The 18,494-nt window shown below is 51.8% G+C and overlaps 1 protein-coding gene across 1 annotated transcript in view; it reads right to left on the reverse strand.

The window, feature by feature from the left end:
- SCAF8 (SR-related CTD associated factor 8) overlaps window positions 1-18,494 on the reverse strand; it is a 292,087-nt gene that overhangs the window by 45,107 nt on the left and 228,486 nt on the right. The window lies entirely within an intron of this gene.

The following is an 18,494-nucleotide window of genomic DNA, read 5'->3' on the forward strand; positions in this document are numbered from 1 at the left end:
CCCCTCCCCCACCTTCGTGCCTGCCTGTACACTTGTACAACAACTGGAAGATGTCATTTTTATATACCTGAACACATTATTAGACAATCCATTTTATTTCTTAAAACATCTATTTTCACACCGGGTTCTAGTCCCGGTCGGGGTGCCGGATTCTGTTCCAGTTGCTCCTCTTCCAGTCCAGCTCTCTGCTGTGGCCCGGGAGTGCAGTGGAGGATGGCCCAAGTGCTTGGGCCCTGCACCCACATGGGAGACCAGGAAAAGCACCTGGCTCCTGGTTTCAGATCAGTGCAGTGTGCCAGCCGCAGCACACTGGCCACAGCAGCCACTGAGGGGTGAACCAACAGAAAAAGGAAGACCTTTCTCTCTGTCTCTCTCTCTCACTGTCCACTCTGCCTATCAAAAAAAAAATCTATTTTAACTACTTTTTTTTGAAAGACAGAGAGACAGATGAAGAGAGAGAGAGATCTTCCATTCGTTGGTTCACTCTCCAAATGCCTGCAACAGCCAGAGCTGGGCCAGGCCAAAGCCAGGAGCCTAGAATTCAATCTGGGTCTTCTACCCAGGCGGCAGGGACGCAAGGACTTGAGCCCTCCCTCCACCACCTGCTGCCTCAGGGTCTGCACTAGCGGGAGGCTGGATTTGAAGTAGAGTAACTAGAAACTCGGACGTGGGCCGCAGGCGTTCACGCAGGGACTACACCACTGTGCCAAACACCTGCTCCCACGGCTCACCTTAGAGCCATTCATTTAGTCTTTACTCCAGCAAAAGCAGTAGGATGGGGGAGCTGCACTGAAGAAATTCCAAATCCAGTGACCACATCTGAGGGGACAGTCCTGCCATACATAAGATGTTCCAAACCATACATATTTGTTAGGGAGGAACCCAAACAAATCAATAACTCAATCAATTGATTAGATAATAAGCCCATCCCCTCCTCTAGGCTAAATTGTGGTGGCTTTCCCAGCAAACTGACTGGGCCAAAGCTCACCTGATGGAGCAGTAGACCTGAGTGTGTACATGTGCAGCTCAGGGTCTGTGAGAGGTGGGCACACCTGGACCTAGACGTCTGTCCCTGCTGTGGCTGCCCCCAGAGGAGCCGGAGGCGACTGCAAACTGCCAGTGCTCTCCCGGCCACAGGCAGCGGGGGCCGTGGACGTGGGTTCTTCCTCTACTACTGGGATCCGTGGGCTCATCCACCCTGTGACTGTGGGCTCCCAGAAGGCTCTGCCTCCTTCTCCATGGACACAGGGGGCAGGGTTGACCCTCATGTGTTGGCCGACCCACTGCCCATCCTCTACCTGCATTCATCTCACAGGAAAAAGCACAGGCTACGGGTGTGCCCCTTGCCTGCGAATGGCCTGCTGGGATCCAGGACAGGCTCTGAAACATGGGCATCCGTCCCCAGCCCCTGGCCTGGGGGCCATTCCCAGGGCCTGCAGCCTGGTTGGGTTTTAAGCCTAGTAGACTCCCCCAAGGCAAACCCCACCAAGTCCGTTCTGCTGGGATCCAGACTGGCCTTCCCCGGAAGATGGGTCAGGAAGAGCCATTCCAGGAAGCTGTGCGGAAAACCAAAGTTATGCTCCTGGAGTCTCAGAAGGCACAAATCAGGACAGCGGTCGCCCTCCAGGGGCAGCCGGCGCGCGTGGGGATCGGTAACAGAACCTGCTTCCTGCTTCTTGTGTGGAGTAAGCAGCATCCCTTTGGAACGTGAGCGTACAATGAACTTCAGAGAGACAAGGAGCTCCACCTAATGAAGTTTCAGAACTGCCGCTACCCCACGTACAACCCCCCCAAGAGCCTTTGCAACCAAATGCAGCTCTGCCCCAGGGAGCAGCTGGGTCCGGCAGAGGCAGCCCCTGGCTTGGGAGGAGAGCGGGAAGGTGCCGGCATTAGCACAAACCCCCCCAACCCCACCCAGACCAGCGAGTGGCTGCCAGGCTACCCCCAGCCCCTCCCCCACCCCCAGGACCCCCTGGCCACACATTCCCCCCAGCCATTCGCATATATGCTAACCTAAAACAGGGCCACTTATAAAAGGGCTTGTGTTTAACTTTCTTCTGTTTAATTCCAGTGCTTTCTTCCAGCTATCCAATCTGTACATAATTAAAATCATATTGCGGCAAACGCTGAATGGTATGAAAAGTTTTACCATATGTATACAACCGACTCGCTGTAGAACGATCCCATTAACGAGGGGCGAGCCCGGCTTATTTTGGAGTGGACCTTATATGCTTTGGATCGGTTCTGCTTCTCGCTTCAATGACTGCTGTCTGTGTCGCTTAACCCTTTGTCACCGATGCGTTCCTGCACTCCAACAACACGGACCACTGAGCCCTCGTCAAAACCTCAGGAGGAAGCCGCCTTTGAAACATTTGCGCCTTCTGAACCCAAATTCACCTTCTCGGTCCTGACAGACAGGGGTGGGGGGGTCAGATAGTTACAATCATGGCTTCCTAATCCCAGAGCCGAGGGTGAGCCTTGAAGCTGGGAAGAGGGAATTTTAGGATACAAAGAGGAGGTATTGGGCCATTGTAGATAATAAACGTGCAAAATGCATGTCCCTGGAGGTAGCAGAGAAAATATAAACAGATTCAAGAAAGAGCTAGCAAAGGTCAGCTCCTTATCCCAGCCCGTGTCCCGCCCACCTTGTAAAACAACCCTGAGGCCTTGTCAGGGAGAGGCTGGGACTTTGGTCTGACTCTCTACCCAGACTTGATATGATTTGTAGATAAGGCGGCCATCAAGTGCCATTCTGCTATCAAGCTGCTGCTGCAGACTTGAGCCTGAGTTGAAGTCTCTCCCGACACGTGACACGGGGGAGCACGTGTGCTTCATCTGTGGGTTTCAAGCCATTTTGGAATGACGTCCATGGGACGGCAAAGCAAGCTCAGGCCACCAACCCGAGACTCGAGCATAGAGGAGCAGTGTCGGCGAGTTCTGTTTATGTCTCACAGAGAGTCAGTTGCTAGAATTCTTTAAGACCGGATTTTCCTCTGGAGCTGGACTGAATCACCAAATAGAGGCTTTGGAGAGCAGAGGGCACGTGTCTCCTCTTGGAGAGGCTCTGCGGTTGGGGTGAGGGCTGAGGAGCCGAGCGCCCTTAGCAAAGGAAGGTTGGAGGAAGAACTACCCTCGCTCCATCCACCAGACCCAGCCAGGACTCAGCGCTGGCCTCGCAGGACCAGGTGTCACGTGACGGATGCTAAGGTCAGAAAAATGCCACATGACCCTAAAGAACTCATCCCCTCCAGAGGGAAGCTACCAAGAAGTGTTTCCCTTCCAGTCCAGTAGCCGTTTCAATACCCATTGTGTGTACAATGAAAAACAGAGAGGACAAAAACGAATTTTAAAATACTGAAAGTAAGTGAAAATAATTTTAGAGATAAAAATCTCATCGTTAAGACTTGTGCACAGGGTAAGTGATGACAATCATGATAGTTTACCCATTGAGTGAGAGAGTAAATAGAAAAACAGAAATCAGGGGGCAGACGTCGGACACAGGAGTCTACATACTTCTCAGGATATCAGAGCGCCTGGTGCAAGTCTCAGCCATGCTCCTGATGCCAGCTTCCTGCTAAGGCATACCCTGGGAGGCAGCAGGTCATGATTCACGTCGTTGGCCCGCCACCTACCCAGGAGGCCCCAGTGGAGCGTCAGGCTCTTGGCTTCAGACTGGCCTGCTCGTGGCCGGTGCAAGTATTTGGGGAGTGCATCAGCACGTGGGAGAGCTCTACCTTGTCTGCCTCTGTCTCACTGCCTTTCAAATAAATAAATAAATAAGCAAGAAGGAAGACGTTATAGGAGGAATAAGGGAAACCAGGGAAAAGGTAAACTCGTACTGAGGACTGACAACTCCTCTTTAGGAATAGTTCCAGGTTGTAACCGGGCCTGGTTAGTACATATTGTCTGACAGCTACTCTGCTATCTACAAAGGTGCAACCCTTACGCCACACCTTTAGGCAAGCAGGAAAGTCCTAATCTCCCCAGTCTGCAGATGCAGAGACTGAGGCTCGGAAGAGAGTGCTAAGGCCACAAAAGGAACAGCTGGTGCCCCCCACTCTGAACCCTATGCTCTTTTTCCATTAAAGTGTCCAGATTTGGTTTCTTAAGCAGTTTTTAAGAAAGATTAACAAATAGCTCTTCGCCTCGCCAGCCTCTCCTCCATCCATCAAAGCAAAGTAAGTGGGTTCTGAAAGCCTTCTCCCCTTGGGGAGATGCATTTGAACCATTAGACAGCAAGTGGCTGCGATTACTTGGCCTGTTTGTGAAACGTTAACCACAACCCCCTCCGTCTCACTCATTAGCTGGGCAGTAAGTTAGGGGCAAATGATCAAGCCTCCCCAGGAGGCTGGAGTGAGATGCTCGATTCTCTCGTAGTCTGCTTCTTTCACTAGAGACAAAATGGGAACACGTCCCATTCCATTTGGGGACCTGCCACTGGGGCCACAGAGGATATTAGGAATGCACATAGCTGCCTGTGGCATCAGGTGGCATTTCTGACCTAGCTGAGGACACAGGACAGGAAGAACAGGTGCGATACATATGAAAGAAACAAAACTGTATTTGTCAGGATGCTGGTTCTAAAAATAAAGGAGTGGACTGGGAACACTGCCGTGCCTCCAGGCAGAGAGCTGAATGAGTCCGCAGAAGATAAGCCCCAGTCCTGAGTCTCACTCCTTTGCCACAGATTGATTGCTTTCTCCTGCATCAGGTAAAATTGTAGGTAACTTATGTTATTGGTATAGACCTGGAAGCCCAGGGGCTGGCACTGTGGTGCAGCAGGTTAAGCCACTGCTTGCAACTCCAGCATCACATAATGGAGCACTGGTTCAAGCCCTGGCTACTCCACTTCCTATCCAGCTCCCTGCTAATACAACTGGGGAAGAAGCAGAAGTGCTTATAAGCCCAAATGCTTATGCCATTCATGTGGGAGACCTGGATGGAGTTCCTGGTTCCTGGCTTTGGCCTTACCCAGCCCTGCAGGATGAACAAGCAGATGGAAGATTCTCTCTCTCTTTCCCCCTCTCTCTGTCTCTGTCTCCCGCCTTCCCTCTTTGTGCCACTCTGCTTTTCAAATAAATAAATAAATCTTTTAAAAAAAAATAAAGATGATAGTCCACTGGAAATCAGCTCTCTGGTTGTTCCAGGCATTTTAGGACTTCTTCCCCCTGCCTAGCAAAATACAACATTTTGATCTTAGGCATTTCTTACCAATCACCAATTATGTGTAATTTCTTTCATTTGACTCCTGAGTTCACCTTGAGCTTGAATATCCATTTCCTCTCCTATTGAGCAGAGTTGAATAATAGCAGATCTGTTTTTCTAGCTCTACTTAATTCAGCAAACAAGGGAACAAGGCTTAAGTTGAACTAGGAAAACATTAACTTAGAAATAAGAATTACACTCAGCTTAGTCCAGGGGACTTGTTGTCTCCAACGCCCCAAGAATCTTAACTAACTCATCCCTTGGTATTAACCTGATGGATCACTGACGACATACCAGTCTACTAACTGTTAAATCCTATCCCCTTCTCAGGAGATGGTCAGGCTGGGTGCGCGACAGGGTGATGGGGAGCTGGGAGTAGGAGAATGAGGGCGTCCTTGTATTGTCAAAATCCTATCAAGCAACACCTAGCAGAACTTAATCTGGGCTTGAAGTGGGTGCCTGGAAGAGAATGGGTCCTCGACTCTAAGAGTCACTTAGCTATGTAAGTAGAACACTAACCTTGGAGCTCAAGGGTTCATTGTGATGATCAACACGGAACACGAGGGCCCTCCAAGAAGCCCACTTCACTGGCAGCCGGGGTGGTGGCAAGCAGTCATGAGCAAATGCTCCTCAGAGGTGCAGGTCTCACCTAAGTTGGGAGGGAGCGATGTACTCTGCTCGCGTGTACATGGGAGACGCATTGCGCGTAGACGGCAGGTTGGTCTCGAGTGTTTAAGTGACACTTGAGCAGCGCGCCTGCCGAGGTAAAGACCTCAGGCTCAATCTCAGAGCAATTATAATCAGTCTCAAGATGTCCTCTGGGTAAGAGAGTGTGCTGAGACAGCGGCTGCTTCCCGAGCCAGGGAAATCACACAGAAACAGATTGTGAGCAGGGTTCCCATTGGCTGACACGGTCAGTCCCCCTGCAGCCGGCCAATCAGGATGAACAGATGCGCTTTTTTTTTTGTCCAGTTGTCCTGTCAGTTACTAATGGAGGGATGCTGAACTCTCAGCTGGACTGTGGGTTTCTCTGTGACTCCCATGAGTTCTGTCAGCATTTCTGTGTGTTTTAAGCTCTCTGACTAGGTATGTATGGTTTTATGATTGATACGCATTCTTGGAGAACTTCCCTCTGCCTCTGGTAATATTTATCATCCTGACATTATTTCCTGTCTGTGTCTCTTATATTAACACAGCCATTCCAGCTTGCTAAAGCACATTGTCTGTCTACATATTGACTTCATGTTTTTAGTTTCAATAGATCTGTATTTATATATATATATATATTAAAGATTTATTTTATTTAATTGAAAGAGTTACAGAGAGAGGTACAGACAGAAAGAGAGGTCTTTCATCCACTGGTTCACTCCCCAAATGGGTACAATGGCCAGAGCTATGCTGATCCAAACCAGGAGCTTCTTCCGGGTCTCCCATGTGGGTGTAAGGGCCCAAGGATCTGGGCCATCTTCTATGGCCATAGCAGAGAGCTGGATCAGAAGAGGAGCAGCCGGGACTAGAACCGTAACCCATATGGGATGCTGGCACTTCAGGCCAGGGCATTAACCCACTGCGCCACAGCGCCGGCCCCTGTATTTATATTTAAGACAGCGTAGAGTTGGGTTTTTCTTTTTTCTCCAGCCTAACAATCTCTGCCTCTAAACTGTTTAGTCCGTTTACATTTAATATTAATTCCTGAGGCAGCTGGAGTGAAATCTACCACTCGGATTTGTTTCCTGTTGGTTCCATTCATTTTTAAATTCCTCTGCTCCTCCTTCTGGATTCATTAAATATTACTTAGATTCCATTCTCATCTCTCTTCTCTCTCTCTCTTCAGCTGTGTTTCTTTGTATTTCTTTCCTTTTTGCAGAAGAGCTAATATGATTAAAAACCAAAACCCAAACCAAATGCCCTAATCCCTTCTGCTCCGGGGACTGAGTCGGCCATATGCTGTAAGGAGTCACTGGGGACAGTGGAGAGACTCTCTCAGCCCCTCCAAGTCGTTCCTGCCTCCCATGTGGTCCTGATGGGACCCTAGAGAGGAAGAACTTCAGTCATAGTGACTGAAATCCCTGAGCCTGGGCTGCCATCCAGAGACCTCAGCTTTCCACACTTCTGTTTCCTCAAGGTTTTTCCATGGACTTATCCTCCACTCACGTGGACTTGCCATCCGTTCTCTGAAAATACACTTGAAACCCGTTTCAGACTGGGAGGGCCTGAACACATTCTAAGGCTTGCAAAGAGCTCCCTCTTGAGGTAAGCTTGGAAAACACACTGGGGGCTGTTCAGTAGGAGTTCATTTTGCAGCAATTCTGGCACTAGGAGCTAGTAAAATTAATTCAAAAGATACACCGGCTAAATTAAGGATAAAAATATCTTCTTATGAGAAATAAATTCTTGGGGCCGGCGCTGTGGCATAGTGGGTAAGGCCGCTGCTTGCAGTGCCAGCATTCCATATGGGTGCTGGTTAGAGTCCCAGCTGCTCCACTTCTGATCCAGCTCTCTGCTATGGCCTGGGAAAGCAGTAGAAGATGGCTCCAGTCCTTGGGCCCCTGCACCTGCGTGGGAGCCCAGGAAGAAGCTCCTGGATCCTGGCTTTGGATAGGCTCAGCTCCAGCTTTTGTGGCCACCTGGGGAGTGAACCAGTGGTTGGAAGACCTCTCTCTCTCTCTCTCTCTCTCTCTCTCTCTGCCTCTCTGTAGCTCTGCCTTTCAAATAAATAAGTCTTTAAAAAGAAAGAAAGAAATTCCAACCCTTGAAAGTCAAGATAATCTCCAGCAGGAAAAAAAAAAAAACCAGCCACAGAGCCTCACTAAATGAATCCTTAAGATGCAATAATCAAAAGAGGAACAAAAGGCAAACTTGCTCCGGAGAGGAGGGAGTGGGTGTGGATGTGTCACCCAGTGACCAAGGGAAACACTCTGGGTGGGAGGGACCAGGGCTTGATTCTCAGTTGTGTGATCTTGGGGAAGCTTCTGAGCCATGTGCAAAATGGGGGAGGCAAGAGAACCTACTTGGGAGGACTGGGAAGAGAAGGAAGCAATAAGATGCCCAGAGAACCCTTAGCGCAGGCCTAAGCAGAGGACTTGCACACGCATGCCCGGCGCAGCTCACTGTGGGCTAAGCCGCTGCCTGCAGTGCCGGCATCCTAGATGAGCTCTGGTTGGGTCTCCACTGCTCCACTTCCAATCCAGCAGCTCCGGCTACTGCCCCTGGGAAAGCAGCACAAGATGGCCCAAATACTTGAGCCCTGCCACCCACGTGGGAGAACTCGATAGGGCTGCATGCTCCCGGCTTTGGCCTAACCCAGCCCCAGTCATTGTACTCATTTGGGAAGGGAACAATGAATTGGATGGAAGATCTCTCTCTCTCTCTCTTTCTCAACTCTGCCTTTCAAATAAATAAAATAAACCTTTAAAAAATAGTACCTACATTTATAATATCTTTCGATATGGGGCAGGACATGATACAAAAATAAACCACAAAAATCCCCAGGCCAGTTTCCTGTGTCCTTGATGATCACACTCTTTCAAGTTTAGTTCAGGAAAAAAAATTTTTTTTTCCTAGACTTTTTAAACCACCATTTGGGATGTCGTCTGCTAAATTTAAAGAACAATGCCAAGCTTCTTGAAGAAGGTGTGTGCAGATACGTGAATGAGCTGGCTACATCATGGTACAAGCATGGTGCAAATACCCACGTGGGCACGGTGCTGGGCCGGATTCTGCACAGGCCATGTCCGCCTTCCTGACACAGGGTGGGAAGGTGGAAGAAAAGGCCTTTGTCTGTGGAGTTTGCGATCTTGTTCCATGCTCCCATTTTCTTTTTTCATGCAATTTTTCTGTTCTCATTTTATTTTATTTTTGTATCCATTTGAAAGGCAGAGAAGGTCTGGCGTTGTGGCTCAGTGGGTTAAGTCGACATCTACAATGCCAGCATCCCATTGGGCGCCAGTTCAAGTCCCGGTTGCTCCACTTCTGATCCACCTCCCTGCTAATGTGCCTGGGAAAGCAGCAGAAGACAGCCCAAGTACTTGGACCCTTGATGTCCATGTGGGAAATCCAGCCTGGCCCTGCACTGGCCATCACAGCCATTGTGGCCACGAGGGAGTGAGTCAAGGGGACGGAAAATCTCTTTATCTCTCTCTTTGTAACTCTGTCTTTCAAATAAATAAATGAATCTTTCAAAAAAGGGGGTGGGTAAGCAGAGAGAGAGAGAGAGAGAGAGCCATCTGCTGGCTCATTCTGTAAAAACCCATGACCCGTCAGGGCTGGACGGGCTGATGCCAGGAGCCTGGAACTCAACCCGGTCTCCCACAGGGATGGCGGCACCCAAGTACTTATGCCATCACCTCCTTCCTCCAGGGTTTGCATCAGTTGGGATTGGAAGCACAGCTGGCTTTGAACCCAGGCACTCCAGTAGGGGATGTGGGCATCCCAAATGTTATCGTCACTGCTGTGCTAGGCTTACTCTGCCACAATCCCTTTAGCCACTTGGCAACAGAATTGAAGCCATGTACACTCTTCGGCAAACGTAGCCACCGGTGGGGCACTGTTGAGAACTGTTCCGTCAGCTTGGAGTCTTCTGTTTTTGTGTTTCTTTGCTCAATTCCTGGTTTTAGGCCTCCGCCCCTACCCACAGGTTCAAACAGCAAACAAAGTTGGAAACGGAATGATCTGGCAGACACAGAAGGCAAAGAGGGCAGGAGGAGAATGGCTTTGGTTTCCTTGACATTAAACAGCAGGCTTTGGGGCAACACCCCAAAGGAGGCCCCACGCCGGAGATGGTGACAGGCCTGAAGGAGGACAGGCAAGACCGGGAGACAGGAGCCTCGGGGAGGCCCAGCTGACGGCTGCAGAAGCAGCCCCGCCAGCAGCCTGCACACTGGTGCTGGGGAGTCAAGTCCCTGCGGGGTGCAAACTAGGGAGCACCCGGGCACACAGAGCCCAACACAAGCCCAGCGCATCCTCCCACGGCCTCCGTTTTATTGTGAGGAGGTGTAGCCAGAGGCACAGAGACACGGAGTTCTGAGATCACACAAGCAGCTCCACACTTGGGGCAGAACACTGCTGTGCCTTTGGTTCAGAGAATTTACAACTTCTTCCCTGCCAGGGTCTGTAGCCGGGTGTGGACATGAGGAAGGGCTGCTTGGAGTCTCAGGGGAACGCCCCCTGGAGCGAGCCTTGTGGCCCAGAGGCCGGTAAAGCAACTGCAGGGGGCGCCCGCATCCCACATCCAAGTGCTTGGCTTGAGTCCCTGGCTTCCTGCTAATGCGCCTGGGAAGCATCGGATGGTGGCCTGAATGCTTGGACTTCTGCCACTCGTGTGGGAGACCCAGGTAGAGCTCTAGGCTCCTGGCTTCAGCTATTGCCAGTATTTGGGATCTGGGGAGTGAACCTGCAGATGAAACCTTTAAAAAAAAAAAAAAAAAACGGAAGTGCTGCCATCTCCCTCTTCTTCCAGGTTTTTTTTTTTTTTTTCAAGGATATATTTTATTTATTTGAAAGGCAGAGTAAGAGAGAGGGAGAGGGAGAGGGAGAGGGAGAGACAGATCTCCCATCAGCTGGTTCATCCCCAAACAGCCAGCAGGGTCAGGCTGAGGCCAGGAGCTCTATTCTGGTCTCCCACCTGGGTGACAGGGGCCTGCTGCTTTCCCAGGTGCATTATCAGGGAGCTGGATCAGAAGCAGAGCAGCCGGGACTTGATCCGGCACCCTGATATGTGCGATGCCGGCACCACAGTTTAACCTCTGTTAACCCTACAACACTGACCAAAGTGCCGGGGCAGGTGAGGCTTCACCAGGGTTTGCTTGGGGAGCATGCAGAAGCCTCTGGAAGGCACCAGATGTGCCCAGCACGGGGAAGCTCAACTCCCCTTAAGTCCTGGCTGCAGGAAAGGCCACCCACCCTTCCACCGGGAGCGGCTTGCCTGACTTCAAAGGTGAGACGGCTTGGAGCCACGTCAGGCAACCAAGAAAGGGTGAGGCAGGGTGCTCAGGGCTCAGTGGGCTTCTCTTCCCTGTTAGGGGTGAGCGACGGCAGGGGATGGTCCCTGCATTTTCCCATCTTCCCCTCGGGATCTAGGAAGGCCTGGGGAGGTCCCCACGGTGGAAGCGGAAGCCACGCATTGCATTTCCAAAGGGCCTCACCATGACATCTTTTTCAAATCTTGAAATGCCACAGATAGAAAACTTGAAAGGGAAGATGATCAGCGGCAAGTTCTGAAAGCAGGAACTCATCGCTCAAAGCCGCAGTCTCCACCTTGGGCCTTCGTCTCGGGCGGGACCATGGCCACAGCAGGCAATTCGCTAGGCTCGCTTGAACATGGTGGGAGTGCTGTCTGTGGTCTCCTTAGGAGAAGAGATGGCACGTGTGTGTGTGCATGTACGTGTATTTAAAGGGGAGTGTTTACAATACAAAGCACCAGCAGGAAAGTCTCAAGTTTAAACCATTAAACAATTTCACTGGGAATAACTATGGCTCATACCCTCCGAAATAGGTAAATTTAACTACTCTCGTTTCCTGGTAAGAAGCAGGCCCTTCTGATGACAGCATGTCTGCATAAAGTTCATTCAGCTTGGACTCAGGCTCACAGGCGGTGGAAATCTATTTTGAGAGCAAAGATTACAAGGCCCTCTTTGATTTGTGAGCTTTAAAAAGCAAGCAAGTGTTTCAGAAACCGAGCCTATGTTTTTGTACAGATGTCGCTGGGGTTGCAGGACAACCCTGTCTTGCCAGGTCACATGCCATGGTCTCCCATGTTGTGTGTACATGAGCTGCAGCCCCACAGCAGAGAGTCTGGGTTGGGGGGTGGGAATCAGACAGAATGAGAAACAAAACAGCCCATGGTCCCAGGGCTGGAGGGCATGGTGACCTCCCCAGGAGGGGCCGTGCTCGCTGGCTTGCCAGTGCCCAGGGCATCAGGACTGGGTCAAGCACCATCTCAGATGCTGCTGGAGCAGCTGCAGTCCAGAGTCAGAGATCTGGAAGCTTCCAGGCCACACCTCGAACCTGGAGAGGCCATGGGCCTCTCAGCACAGATGGGTGCCTTTGTCTACAGGTGTTCAGGGAGGGCAAAGCCAGTCCCTCCTTTGCTGCTTTCTCTTGGCGATTCTGAGGCCAGACGGCAAGTATAGAGTAGAGCCAGGCTGGCCTACACACCTCCCTATCCTTTCCCATTCAGTCTCTTCCGCCCCGGCCTTACAAGGGACCTGGCCAGTTCTAATGTAATAATACCTGGCATTATTGCCTCTTCACCATGCTCCTAGCACTGTGCTAAGGGCTTTTATTTAACACAACTCTGTAGGTTAATCCTTGCAACAGTTCTCACCTCTGCTTTTCACCTACGTCACGTCCAGTGTTCCCTGCTCTCCACCCCCTCACTCTGTAAGACATCCAGAAGCGGGTGGGTGTTTGGCCATGGTCTAAGACACTGCGACACCTGCATCCCATGCCAGAGTCTTGGCTCCTGTTTCCGATTCTAGCTTCTGGCTCACGCACACCCTGGGAGGCAGCAGATGATGACGCAAGTACTCGACATCCCACTAACCGTGTAGGAGACCTGGATGGATTTCTGGCTCCTGGCTTCAGCCTGGACCAGATCTGGTCATTGCAAGAGTTTGGGGAGTGAACCAGTGGATGGAAGATCTTCCTGTCTACTTCTCTCTACCTTTCAAATAAATACATTTTAAAAGGACCTCCAGACAACCCCCACAGGACCTGCATGCTTAGACTACTTTCCCCATCTCAGAAAATGGCACCATGCCTGCCAAGTCTGAAATCCAAGCCATCGCTGACTCCTCCCTCCCCGCAACCTCCATCGCCAGTCCTCCAAGATTCCTGCTGAGACCCTCTCCAAAACGTGCACCCTCTTCTCTCATTTCTGCAGCACCCTCAACCTACGGGAAGAACCCCACAGCCTCCCTGCTTCCACACTCGGTCCTCCTAGTCTCCTCTTCCCACGGCAGCAGAAGGATGATGGGAAGATGACATCGTCTCCTCGGAAGGCCGGCAGAGGCTGCCCATCCCACTGAGAAATGAACACAGACTTCAGGTCTCAGCTGGATGTCACCTCTTTAAGAGAGTTTTTCTTTGGCAGCACCTTGAACTTCCTCTCATACACAGCCCCCAATAGTTTCCTTCTAGCTCTTATTTGCATCGTGGCAGTTGCTAAAACTTGAAATTACTGCACCCATTTCTTTGTTGCTGTCTGCATTAGAACATGCAGAACCCGCAGGTTACTTATGCATTAGAAACACCTGCTCCATGAACAAGGCTCCATGCTTGTTTGTTCCCAGCTGCGTCCTAGTGGAAGGGTGAATGACCAATCCACATGGTACTCAGATTTCGTACTGCCCCTGTACTCCAGCCGCAACACATTCAACCCCTCAGCTCTCTAAGCATTAGTGGAAACACGACCACTGGTAGCTTCCTGCGAGAGGAACAAGATCAGCAGTCTACCAGAAACCTTTGCTCCTGGTTCCCAGCTCCCGGACACCTCCTTCAAACACTGCACATTTCACGTGGAAGTGGAACTCCTGGGCCAGGATTCCATCCAGCAAGGCAGCTTCAGTCTGCAAGGCAAGGTATCAGCACGTCTGATGCAGGAGGCCGGAGAACAACCAAGGTATCCATGATCCCTTGGGTTTGACCATTTTCCCATCGACTCATTTATCCCTTCCTTCTCCAGGCTGCCCAAATACCTGGCACCCCATGAGAGGGTGGGGTGAGTCCTGACGGGGCACTTCCTCCCACGCACGCAAGCTTTGCCTCCCTCACCCAGGTCCTGGCTGACTGTGTCTCTGAGCCAGCGAAGCTCCACCCTCCTGTCTGCTGGGTGACTGTGGCCTGGGGGAGGTAGGCAGGAAGGTCCACACCCGTGGAATTCAGCTCCAGCCCCAGCACTTCAGCCAGCCGTGACTCTGGGTCACCTACTCCGGCTCTCTAAACCCCGCCAGGAGGTGACAGAGGCTATTTCGTGGATCAGCTGTCGGGAGCACATGAGAAGATGCGTGTGCAGTGCTTCGTGTAACGCCTGCTGGGAGGGGTGTGGGGGGTGCCTCCTTCCCTGGGAAATTCCTCATCCTGGTGCCCTCATCCTAAGCCCACGTCAGGAGTGGGGAGTGGCAGGGAGGGCTGGTCTCTGGTGAGGTCCAGTTGCCCGAAATGAATTACCACATCCAGAGGAGAGGGAGCGGGGGACTGAACATCTGGTATTTCACCCCAAGGCTTCCATTCTGTTCCTGTGGACACATTTCATAAACTAGTCAAGGCCCTTGGGTTTCCCTCCAGTCCTTCTGCAGGGAGGGCAATTTTACTGAAATTTCAATGAAAACACAGAGCAGGGCACGGCCCAGGTTTGGGTGAGTGACCCTGTGAGCAGTTTGCTCCCTGAATATAGAGTTAAATTGGTGTGCGTCATTATTCACATGTTACTGGAAACTGTGCCCATCTTCCCTGTACAAACAATGTCAAGTCTCTAAAGACAGGGAACTTCTTAACTCAAAGTTGCCAGGCAGCAGGTGCACAGGGAGCCCAGGGAATGCGAGAGGACAAGGCCCAGCCAGGCTGTGGCCAACTCTTGGTGATTCCAAGGCTTGGACTGTGGATTTTCCCCTTTGGTCTCACTCCCCAGTTTCCAGACATTTCTCTGCACGCTAGGATAAGCAGATAGAAACAAGAAGAAGATGTGAAGTACCAGTCAGTAATCTGGGGAGGGATATTGACTAAAAGTAAGGTTTGCAACCTCCTCCTAGGCCTGTAAGGAGCTGCGTTCTTCCTCAGTCCCTGACACGAGAACAGGCATCGTTCAGTGAAAGGCGTGGCTGACAAGAGCTGAGATGCCAGGCAGGTGCGGCCCGCCAGCATGTTCGCTTCGGGACAGCAGGCTATGGAGGAACCAGAGGGCTGTGTCTGGTTACTGCTCCATGTCAGCACTGGGACTAACACAGGTGTTATTCTCCTGCCATCTGTCAGTCTTGTCACAGGCTCTGTAACACAAGCCTGAGATCAGCTGGCTTGAATGGAAGCTCATGAGTCCCTGGGGACTCATGGGGGCCAGTGTGACCCTAAGACATTCAGGTGACCACTTGGAATAGTCACTCATTCCCCAAGGCTGTCCTCAAGAGGCACAGAGGAGCCTCAGGCTGCCAACTTGTGGTCCCTAAAACATAGGCAGCACTGTTCCTTTAGAGTCAGTGCCCCTAGGGCTTTAAAAATAACAGGTGGAGTGGGTATTTGGTGTAGTGATTAAGGTGCTCCTTAGGATACCCACATCCCTTATCCGAGTGCCTGGGTTCAAGTTCTAGCTCTGCTCAATCTAGCTTCTTCTGATATGCAGCCCAAGAGGCAGCAGTAATGGCTCAAGTACTTGGGTCCCTGCCGCCCATGCAGGAGACCCAGATCGAATTCCGGGCTCCTCGCTTCAGGCTGGGAAGGAGGCTGAAGGAGTTTAAAGAGTACGCTGTGGTAAGTGGCAAGCGGTGGGGCTGGAGCTGGACCCACATCTAGAAGACTCCAAAGCCAGGGCTCTTTCCCACCCAGGACGGCCGCAGACTCCCGAGAAACGCACGTGGCTCCTGATCACGGCGCTCCTGCCAATGCAGCCCAGCCGCCGTGGGTGAGCCGAGCTCTGAGTGGTGGACTGAAAACGTTCTTGGGGCGAAGGAAGGAAAAGCCACACACCCCAAGGCATTGCAACTGACTTGGTCATGCCAGACGGCAGATTCAACCCTTTGCCCCTCATTTACTTTTTCAATTCGTCAGCCCTGGCTGACCACCTGCATCCCCGGATCTCTGCTCAAAGAAATGTCACCTGCGCCGTGAGGTCTTCCCTGACCACCACTTTGCATAAAAATCAGCCACGGCCTCCCCGTCCCCTTTTCCATTCTGCCCTGCTTTCAGCACCCGCACTCACCCAGGGTATTACTCAAAGGGGCTCCAGGTCACGCAAAAATGGAATTAAAAGTCCAATGTGAGGCCGGCGCCGTGGCTCACTAGGCTAATCTTCCGCCTGGCGGCGCTGGCACACCGGGTTCTAGTCCCGAATGGGGTGCCGGATTCTGTCCCGGTTGCCCCTCTTCCTGTCCAGCTCTCTGCTGTGGCCCGGGAGTGCAGTGGAGGATGGCCCAAGTGCTTGGGCCCTGCACCCGACGGGAGACCAGGAGAAGCACCTGGCTCCTGCCATCGGATCAGCGCGGTGCGCCGGCTGCAGCGGCCATTGGGGGGTGAACCAACAGCAAAGGAAGACCTTTCTCTCTGTCTCTCTCTCTCACTGTCCACTCTGCCTGTAAAAAAAAAAAAAGTCCAATGTGGCGCAAAAAAAAACTCTGAAATCCATGCACAGTTTTTCCATAGTACGCATTTTCTATGGATGTGTCTTTCTCCTCCTGTTAGGTGAGAAACTACTGAAGCAGAGACTTTGTTTTGCTCTTGGTTGTACTCCTGCTGAGAGGCAGCTCCTGGCCCATATTCCTTGTGATCTATGAAGTGAGTGGATACCTTTGTGAAAATGGACAGAAAGCTCACCCAGGCATAGCAGACGCCACCTAGAGTCATGCTCTCTGCTCCGGGGCTCCTGTACCTTCAGGACTGGGCCATCACCTCCTGTTAGTGCTCACCGGACTCCACCCCTCACCTGTTCCCTGCTGTGCACCTGCCCAATGCCCACAGTCAACATCTAGAACGAAATGGGGGTGAGAGTGAGAGTGCTGGTGGCAGCAGCTCTCCTGATCCGTGAGCCAGCCTCGAGGGATGGCGCATGCTCTTAGCAGAACTGGGGGTGAGGCCGGTGCCGCAGCTCAATAGGCTAATCCTCCGCCTGCAGCGCCGGCACACCGGGTTCTAGTCCCAGTCGGGGCGCCGGATTCTGTCCCGGTTGCCCCTCTTCCAGGCCAGCTCTCTGCTGTGGCCAGGGAGTGCAGTGGAGGATGGCCCAAGTGCTTGGGCCCTGCACCCGATGGGAGACCAGGAGAAGCACCTGGCTCCTGCCATCGGATCAGCGCGGTGCGCCGGCCGCAGTGGCCATTGGGGGATGAACCAACAGAAAAAGGAAGACCTTTCTCTCTGTCTCTCTCTCTCACTGTCCACTCTGCCTGTCAAAAAACAAAAAAAAACAAAAAACAAAAACAAAAAACAAAAAACAAAACTGGGGCGGAGAGTGTGCAGAGTTCAGTGAGAGTCAAGTCACTTTTAAATACTGTCTTTTTTCTAGACATGGTCAAAAGATAAAAGTTTGGCAGTGTGTTTATGAGGTTAGAGTCCAGATGACAAGTCTAAAGCTGAGCTGGTATTGAGAGACACCTGGGGTTCCTTTGAGGTCTTGTAGACCCCAATATTCCAAGCAATACAAGGACATCTGTGACTACCAGAGACATGAGGTGACTAAGCCGATATTCACAGGCTCTTGGGACTAACAGCCGACGGGAGCCAGAGCTCTGAGCGACTGGATCTCACTGTGTCGCGGGTTCTGAGTTCTCTCCAGTGTGGCTGCCGCTTGTGCTCCACATGTCACTGTCCAGGGGATTGGCTCTTTCCACGCCCTGCCTCCCAGGATCATCCCCAGGGGCAAAGGGGACCCTGGTGTGACAAAGTCAGCTCTGAGAGTGCGAAGTGCTAGGCCCCGGCCCATTGGCTGGTGGTGGAGAAGAATCCGCTCTGACCCGAGATGACTGCTCACGGAAGATGCTCTGGGCCCTGGCAGCTGAGACTGAAAGCAGTCTCTGGGTTAGGAACCACCCCACGGGGTGCCCTCAGGAGGATTTGGGTCATTATAGAGGACAATGCATGATGCTGGGTTTGCTTTCAACACAAGGAAAAGGAGACAGGGAAGAAGGGCTTCTCAGGAGAACTGGAAGGTGCACGGTGGTTGGAGCACTTCCACTGGGTGCCTGTCAAATGCAGTGGGAAGCCATGCGCCCGACTCCGACCCGTGGCACACACAGACCCTCGATGGTGGAGTTGAGATGGGCTCTGCGGGCAGTGACGTCAGGCTGGGAGCTGACGTGGCAGCAGGGGGGCCGGGGAGGCTCCCAGCAAGGGGTGCGTTTGAGCTGAAGGAGGAGGAGCAGTTGGCCAGGCAAAGGCGCATTTGAGCAAAGCAGGAGACTTGGAAAAAAACGAAAGTCTCCAAAATACAAAAGGAAAACTGCAAGGCAGAAATCAGCAAGTGTTGAATAAAACACAAAGAACACACAGCACATTGCAACGTCATGGTCAGGATTTAGGAGTCATGGGTTAGCTCACGGCTTTTGGAAGGAGTGGGGAATGCGGCTCCTCTCGATTCAAAGGATTTCTCA

This window comes from Oryctolagus cuniculus, chromosome 5 (assembly GCF_051225735.1).
Source record: "Oryctolagus cuniculus isolate XC-2025 breed Fujian yellow rabbit chromosome 5, ASM5122573v1, whole genome shotgun sequence".
Taxonomy (NCBI): Eukaryota; Metazoa; Chordata; class Mammalia; order Lagomorpha; family Leporidae; genus Oryctolagus; species Oryctolagus cuniculus.